The sequence below is a fragment of the Candoia aspera genome, chromosome 18 (genome assembly GCF_035149785.1).
Source record: "Candoia aspera isolate rCanAsp1 chromosome 18, rCanAsp1.hap2, whole genome shotgun sequence".
Lineage (NCBI taxonomy): Eukaryota > Metazoa > Chordata > Lepidosauria > Squamata > Boidae > Candoia > Candoia aspera.
Genome location: NC_086170.1, coordinates 4,024,967 through 4,034,009, shown reverse-complemented (window position 1 = coordinate 4,034,009; position 9,043 = coordinate 4,024,967). Strand labels below are relative to the sequence as shown.

The window sequence follows — 9,043 nt, the reverse complement described above, 5'->3', positions numbered from 1 at the left end:
TTCTTTACTGTCTTATGTTTTAATAAGATACATAAATAAATCTGTATATTTAGCTGCATTGTACACACTGTAGCCCCGCTTCCCCTCTCTGCCCCGGGGCAAGTCTAGAAATTGTAAACAGATCACAGCACACCAGACTGGTCGCCAAACGGTCTGGCATGACACGAGCTGGTCGGCAAGGTACAGGTTGATTTTTACATAGGGATCGAAGCATGCAAGGAGCAGCACTGCACTGCTTTAAGGAAGCTTGAAGTTCTGTTCAGGAGACGGGATCATGGTCAGCTTCCCGTGTCACTTCTGAAGTCTAGTGATGACTTTGAGCTTTTTGCGTGGCTCTTCTGTCGTTTGAGTTAAATATGAGGCCTGTGTTGGCTAGTGCTGAACACACGTTTTCCAAGCTGTTACATGCTGAGGTGAGATGTAGGAAATGGCGGCCACCAGAATTGCAGGCTCCTGTTTCAAGGAGATATCCTCCCCTGCGATGTGGCTTTCTGGGAAATCAAAAAATTGGGGGAGGGGGTGCGATTAACCCAATCAAGGGTCAAAAAGTTCTGGAGGCCTCGTTAAATCCGCCTCTTCCAAATAATCAAAATGCTCTTAATGACTGTTGAATTGTCCTTGGTGGCTTCATTGTGACACCTTTGTATTTATTGACTGAAAGTATTTCTGCGCTCTCCTGACTTGAACACTGCCACTCTGGGTGGCGTGCCATGGACCCTCCACACCAAACAAGATAAACAACTTCCATTAAATCCAACCAGGCATTCATAGGTGACCAGGAATTCTGATTCATACCCCACGCCGGATAGAAACTCCAACCTTGCCTTGAAGCCGGTGGAAAAAGCTACGTTTTTATTGTCTTTCTGAACACCAACAGGGTGGGAGCAACTGTGTTTTGTGGGGAGATTGTTCCAGAAGGCAGGCACCCCAAAACAAAAATGACAAATATCCATGTGGGAAGACGTTCAGATGGTACCATAGAGGCAATGTTGGGCAGAATATCTGTCTTTGCACTCACATGCCTCCCTCTGGTATAACTTTGGAGACAAGCAATATGCTTTTGTTTCCCCATGAGTATCTCAAGTTGATTTTCCCCAAAGAAGGCTTCTACAACTTCCAGTGGCTCTGGAAGGAGAGAGAGAAGATCTAGAAACTCTCAGGAAGGGATGCCCCAATCAACCCAGCCTAACAACAACAAAAGAAGTATGGAAAAGATATACTGGAGAGGCAAAGAATAGGATGAAGAGGGATTCTAACTGAAAAAGAGCAGAGCCTCAAAATGAGGGATGGCCCATGATAATACAGGAAGATACATGCTATTGTTTCTTATTAGATGTCATCCAGAAATACTGGTGGGGACACCACCCAAAAGTCTTTTTATTGCCAACTGGCCCACCTTGGAAGCAAGCAGGATCTGGAGCCAAGCTTGGGAATTGACAGAGCATGGGAGAAAGATCATATGGGAGAAGGCAGACCTGAAATGCTCAAAGCATCTTGGGGTCAATGCAGTTCAGGACTGCGGAACGCTCGGCCTTCCCATTTTTGCTGGCTAGCCATGATCCGCGGCCCCGGTGTGGCTCATGGAAGGGTAGTCAAGCGACATCTGGAGGTCCTCCAGTTGCCCAGCCATGATGCGGATGATGCTTTACAAAGGGTGAAAGACGTTTTGACGATGATGGGTTAGGGTGAAAGCCAGGATTCATGTGAGGAATATGCAGTTCCTTGGGGCAAGTGAACTGTCTGACGCTGCAGGACTTCTCTAGCATCTTACGTTCCTGTCCTTCAGAAGGTGAAAGGGTGTTCAGAACTTGCTGGCCAACAAGCCACAAGTCCTTCAGAATCAAGGTACCCTATTTTCACTCTCAAACATGACGACTTGTCCCAGAGTTGCCCAGTGCCCTTTCCATCTCTTGCCCGCCTCTCCCCTTCATCATTGCTAATATTACCAATCCATTTAGGACTCAGTCAGCTCTGTGGCTCCGCTCTTATGGAGCTTTGGAATATTTTCCCTGGCAGAGTTTCGACAGGTTATGTAGTTTTTGAAGCCCTCTTCGGATTTCAGGTTTTTGTAAATGATTTTGATGCCACGCTCCAGACTGACTCCACGGGTATTTATGTTGGATTAGCGGTGGCTTTCTGCCTTCCCTTGCCAGAGAAAAAGAGATGAAAAGCAGTGGGTATATAAACTTCTTGTGAGTGGCAGGGGGTTTAACCCTTCCTATAAAACCCTCCCCCTGTCTTTAAACGATTAATATTTTGCAGGGAGCAAGTTAGAAATAATGGTCCAAGGAAAGAACATGTATCCCTTTGCAGAACTGGGGATCCCCTAATTTGAGGGCACCCAGCTCACACTTTTGTGTGCTCAGCGTTGCAGAAGCTATGACCCATGATCTTCCCAATCCAGGAGACAAAGCTCACGCCAGACCTCTGGGGTCCTTTAAGCAAGATGCCTGCAAAGGCTCTCCTCACCACTGTTCCTTCAGCTCAGATCTCTGGACAATTTCCTCCCAAAAAATCTGCCTGGGAAGGATGGGTGTTGAAATCAAACACATCTTGCATTAGGCTAAGTGTCTTAGAGAAAGCAACTCCTCCTGGTGGGTTTATTAAGCTGCTAGTGAGTTTTGGAATTGTTTCGGTGTGTGGCAGGGGCTGAAGAAAATGCAAAATTTGCTATGGTATCTGGTCAAGTTCATAGCTGATTATATCACCGACATTATTAAAAACAAAGCTCCAGTTTTAAATTAGCAGCCTCATTTGGATTCAACCCTTGGATCTGTTGTATCAAAGTTCAATTGAATTGTATTTGTCTGGATTCCAGTTTTTCTCCCCCTACTTTGAGATCTAACTGGCAAAAATGCATGTATTAAAAAACCAAACGTACATTTGCTAAGTTAAAGCCAGCTCTTGCACAGATATAACCAACCTGAAGGCAACTGGGGACTGGTTAGTTAGTTTGCCATCTTTTCTCCCAGGGACAGACGCTCCCACGCCAGGAATAATTGCCGTACAGGCAGGAATTTAACACTGCCAGCCCATTCTCTTGCTGTAGCTTGTAGGCTCCCAAGCTGTATTTTTGCCTGCAGAAGAAATTAGACAAGTATTTTATCTCTGAGCTGTAAATCAAAGTGCTTGTATTGACTGGCATCTGCGTCCTTCCTGATTGATTGGAAGTCTTGCTGCCAAATCTGCCATTTTTCATTCCTGAGACGCTTGGTGCAATCCCGTGCAGCAGGAAGCAGGAGAAAGATGGTATGAAGCAATGAAAAGGTGGAAAGGGAAGGGATTTGGTGTGGAATTGGGGCAAGTGGCTTGCTGCATTCCTTGTCACTAGCTCAGTTCCTTCCTCCTCTTTCACACCCTGCTTATAAAACGTATGTTGCAACAAACACAACAATCCTTCTTTGTGCGTCCAAAGGAAGGGAATGCCTCTTCCAAAATGTCTGCTGCAGCAACAGAAGCATTCCCCCAAAATTTATTCTGGGGTAAGTACTGCCTAAGAAGAGGCCTTCTTCCTCATGTAGGAAATAAAGGGGGTGTCTCTTTTATTATAGCAGGTTCTGCTGTAGAAGAGGCATTCTTCTTTGGGGGATAAAGGAAAGAGATGCCTCTTCCACCATTTATGCCATGGCACACAACAAGCTGCCAGGCCCGGCTCTCTTTTTGATGGTGTTGCACGTGGTCTTTATTGCTGCAAGTACAGTATTTGCCTGGCAAGGCAGAATGGCTGTGGGAAGGGTGAACTGAGATGAACTAGCCCTACGGCACCAATGGGAAAGATTGAGCAACTGTTCAGCTGGAATATCAGTTTTTCAACACAATCTTATCACTGCATCTTTGTTTTCTTAAAACCTCCTATGACTTCCTTCTGCAATACAATGCCACAAGGGCCCAAACCCAACGCCGATTTGTATTTGTATGTCTGTTCTGCTCCAGGACCACAAGAGCAAAGAGAAAGCAAGTACAGTTACACCTCTGCTATGATCTGGATCCAATCTATCTTTCTCCCATCCTCATTCATTCATTCATTCTTGCAGTCTCCTCAGACCCCGTGAAAAGAATGAAAATTAGCCCTGTAAGGGCAAGCATGCTGGTCTGCTTACCAAATTTTTGTTCTGCATTTATTTTCTCTGTCTCTGGCTAGGCAAAAGCAAGTTGTTTTGTGGGAATTGAGAGTTCCTGAGCAGAGCTGTGAACCAGTGCAGTTTCAACTCATCTTCATAAAATGGACATCAAATATGGGATGTGGTCCTTCCCAAAAGGAAGTTTAATGGACGCAACAGATCAGTGTGCTCACACTCAAACAGCAACATGATAAAGCGACTTATAAATTTGATGCACAGGTTATATTGAGAAATCAAAGAGCAAGGGAAGGAAGGAAGGTAGGGGGCAGGGGCCGCCATAAAATGTGGAAGGCAGAGAGATCACATACATAATTCCAACCAGACCGCCATGCCCCTTACCAAGAAATTCAATACTGATTTCTCACCTTTTTTGCAATAGTCTATTGTCACTTACACACACACACACATACACATCAACTCTGGCTTCCCCAAGGTGGCTGATTCCTGAGAGGCATTTTGGCTCCTTGACTCAGATACGGGCTATGCTGTCTTACGGGGGCTGAGGTCCAGCATGCTAGGAGGGGCCCTGGTTGAGAGAAGCTGGAACTCAGGATGAGAATATGTGAGACTCCTAAGGCTCTCAGTGAAGAAAGGCTACGGGTTGAAACTGGTGATCCATAGATTTGCTGTTCCTGATTTGGAGGGGGTGACAACAATACTTGTTAATGAAAGCAAGCCAACATTTCACCCTGTTTCACTTGCCAGGCCAAAACATTAATTTTGAGAGTCTCTCTCTCTCTCCTCTCTCCCATGCATCTTTCAGAGCCACCTGGAGAAGCATTGCCTGTCATCACCTGAGCTGACAGAAAGCCACGAGCCATCAGTTGTTGGGATGGTTTCTGTTAATGTGTTTTTTAAGCCATGGCAACACTATGGTGCCTGGGCATCACTGAGAAGATGGAGGACTGAGTTAGGCTCTGTCTGGGCATGGGAAAGTAGAAGAGGCTGCTTCCCAAAGATGCCTTGAAGACCGCCAACCACCCACCAGTTCTTTGAGGCATGGAAAAGCAACTGCATATCCCATGTTTCCCTGCCTGTGCCAGAGGAACTCGGACAGTGCTTACTTCTCCAAACCCCTTGGTCATTTTGCTATGCAACTGAGATGAATTCCCTTCAAGTTCTAATGTCTCTAGACCTGATATTCAGTCTTCCCTAGCTGCTGATTAAACTAAGTTTCGTAAGACTTTCCTCAAAAGACAAAAAGATGAAGTGTCCCTAGCAAATAGGAATAACATCTTCCAGGCACCTGGGCTGCTCAGGGCATTCTTGGAAATTTCAATAGGAAACCCAAGATTCCCAGGATCCCCAGAGAAGATGCTATTTAAATATTGCAGAAAAACAAGACAGGAAGGAACAGAAGGAAGTACAATTGATGGCCCAGCCCAATAATCATATTATCCCAGCAGAAATTTGTCAGGCCCTTTCTCCATCCTGCATTCCAGCACCAAACTGGCCTTGAAACCCACACAAGCTCTTGGTTGGATCTGGTTCTGGCTTCCTATCACTTAAGTGAACACATGCCAACATGTGGCCCAATTTTCCAGTTGGGTCTCTGATGCATTTATTTTTCTCTGCTGTTCTTTTTGAAAAGTTCCAGACAGAACATTTAATCTGCCTGGAAGGAGACCCAGGAGTTGAAGGAGGAAGGAAAGGTAGAAAAATATTGAGGTGGGGGGAGAAAGGAATAGGCCTTGAGTGGATTATTTGCCTTCTAAATTAGCAACACTGCTGACATGTTGTTAAAAGGATCTGTCTTTGCCTCCCAACATAACATTTATGACATATTAACTATAGCTTTGAGGCATTTGGTGTGTTCTTGCTTACACTTTGCTTACAGACACATACATGGACTTATTTCTTGTTCCTCCTAAAACTGTTTTTTTTTTAAGGCATTCCTTCCTTCCAGTGACATGTCAGAACACATGGTCCCCACAAATGACTCAATTTGAAGCGGAGAGCTACATGCTCACAACCAAAACAAGGGTGCTTGGAATTTAGCTACAGTAGATCCTCCAGGTAATTTTCTCAGAGCAGGGAAATTTGGTTGCCACTGATATTGTAAAGCAGGAACTTAGGATGGAGTCCAGCCCTCGTGTGTAATAGGACTAGTTAAATAAACTCTGGAGCCGGTAAATGACCACACAGTACTAAGGAGGGAAACCTTCCTAAGACTTCAACCTGTAATGTGGCTATTTTGAAATCCTGAGGGTCTTTCCATTGAAGAGTTTAGCCAGGCTGGGCTCACATGTCACCCTAGGCTGCAACCCATGACTTGCAAGCCACAGTAGCAAACAACACAGGAAACCATTACCACATTGTGTAAATCTATCTGCAAAGAAAAAAAATGCTCCAGGCCAAAGAGAGGACAGCATAACAGTAAATGGCCAGTATGTTTTTAGCTCACCAGACTAGGATATAAGCATCTGGACTTTCTTTTACACTTATCCTGGCATCTAGAGAAAGATTGGGGAGGGGAGGAGAAGGGTCTGAAAGGAAGTGGGTCCTACTACTCTGAAAAAAGCTTATTTCCCCTCTTATTTTCCATCTTATTTGACCTGAAAATCTTGATTGGTGTGTTTGGTGCCATCCTGATCTTGAGTCTCACCCAACTCAAGTCAGTTCAACTCAGCTTCATCCAAACTTAGCAGGAGCTATCAAACAAAGAAGCCGGCTGAAACCAGAGAAGGTTGAATGAGGAGGTGAGCTGAAAAGGTGAGTAGGTGTGAAAGAAGGGAAGCCTGCTATGTGAAAGTAAAGACTGCATTTGTTGGAAAAAGTAACTCGTTTGGAGTATAATGATAAACCAGCATTCCATAACCATGCAACTCAGCCAGGGTGCCCAATGCTGGCTGGAAATTTTGGAAGCTATAGTCCCATTGTATCTGGAGGCCACCAGGTTGGGGAGAGACTTAGAAGTCAGAGGTTGATTGTCCCCTACAAAACAGTTGCCACCATTTGTCCTTTTTGCTGTTCTCTATTTAGCCACAAGGGGAACCAAATGTTGTACTCAAAGCTTCTTCAAAGAACAGACAGATACAGTTAAATGTGAGAAAATCCCAAGACAGGTCGAGAGAGGCAAATTCCAAGATCAGTTCGGAACCCTTGGTTAGTTCCCCAATGGACCCTTATTGACTGAGCTTTGGAGACAAGTTGGCTGGGTTTGGCGATTGCACCAGGCCATCAAGTAGTTTGCTTGACTTCTACATTCTGTATTGTGTGAATCCAGTCATGGTGGTTTGTAAAACATGATTAGGGCTCAGCTCAACATATAAGCCAGCCAGTTGTGGCTTATTTAACAAATCATGGGTAAAACATGGCTTCACATGATGCACGAACTCAGCTGAAGAGCCAAAGTTCTCATGGATCCATGTAGCCATGGATGAACAACCAGTGGCTTTTTGGCTTGCATACTATCCTAAATTCCAACGCCCGTTGCAATTGGCCAGTTCAAACCTCTGTCAAGAATGAGCAGCTTACTAGGCAGACAGGAACGAAGAGAGAAGGGATAAAAAAGGAGGAAGAGGAGTTAGCACTGTCCATTTTGAGACCTGTTCCTGTCCCTGCTGATACATACAAGTTTGGTCACCCCCAAACACTTTCTCCCAAGGGAGGGACATATGAAAAACAGAAGTCCTTCAACCCTAATTTGTGTAAGCTAGCAGGCTCTGCATTATGGTGGGCCAAAACTCTCTCTAGCACAGCTGACCCCCCGTTGTTGTTCCAAATTCACATTTCCTAGATGATATGACCAATGATTTGAAATTCTAGGAGCTGTAGTTTCACATTCTGGATGAAGCTCGGTTTGGGAAAGCCTAGAAACTGGAGGGTCTCTCTTAAGGGATGGTTACTTAATTGTGGGAGAGCTCAGTAGGGGGAATTATTGGGCGGGGGGTGTTGGCATTGCCTGAGTCTGTAGAAGATGGAAGATCCACATCATAAGGGGCAGCTAAACTCAGTGCTTTCCATGATTATTTTTTCCCTTCTTTTCTTCAGCTGGTGCAAGAGAAGGCTCTCCTGAGAGATTATCTCCCGTTCGTGATACACCAAGACCCAGTGCTTACACATTTCAGGTATCTTTTACATTTTTACATTTTTATGTTAGCCTTTGCCAACAATTAACACCCCAATTTGCCAGCGCTGGGATTATTTCTATTTTGTCTTCATCTAATTTTTATTGTATTTGGTGCCATTGTAAGCCTCTTCCAGATTTTTAATATATACTATACAAACAACAACAACAACAGTAATAGCCTGATGCCAAAGGGTTATTTACTAGAGTGGATCTAATTATCTAAAAGTCATTACTTCTGAAGGAAAAGCAAACAAATTATTTTGGGGGGGGGGAATCCAATTTAGGGGATCTCTGAGGCAGATTTGTACTTTTAAAGTCAGAAAATTGGAAAACGGGGGAAGGAGAAGAGGAAACTGATCCAAATTCATATTGCAGGCTCCAGATTTGGAGTGGGAGGGTGAGAATCCACCAAGGCCAGCACAACTGGGTCCAAGCCCTTGCCTGGAAATCCAGAAGCCAGATAGATTTATGGCTTTGTGGCTGAAATTAATGAGCTTTCAACAGCCTTGCTCCTAAGTGCGTTCTCTAACCCATTTTGCTTTGGTCAGAGCAACCCAAGGGAGGCCAAAATCTTAGATTTCACGAGGCTCCCCTGTGTCCTCCTGGCTTGGCAAAGGGCTTTTTGTTAGAGAAAGAGACTTTGTGGCTAAAAACTCCATTCCTCAGTAGGGCACTGTCTGACTTCTCAGTCGCAACAGCAGAGTTCGATGCCCAAGGACAACATCCAAACTGTGTTGCCAAAACACCTGGCGCTGTGGTGGGGCTGCCCACCAAAGCGGCCATCCTGATGCAGTTGAACTGAGGTCTAGACCTTTCAAAGTCCAGGAGGGTCTCTGCTCCCATCATAATG

The 9,043-nt window shown here is 44.9% G+C and overlaps 1 long non-coding RNA gene across 2 annotated transcripts in view; it reads right to left on the bottom strand.

Moving 5' to 3' along the window:
• Positions 1-9,043, bottom strand: part of LOC134507081 (uncharacterized) — a 55,479-nt gene that overhangs the window by 25,019 nt on the left and 21,417 nt on the right. For both annotated transcript variants that reach the window (XR_010068866.1, XR_010068867.1), the window contains exon 3: positions 2,924-3,077. This is a non-coding gene — a long non-coding RNA (uncharacterized LOC134507081). The remainder of the gene's footprint in view (positions 1-2,923; positions 3,078-9,043) is intronic.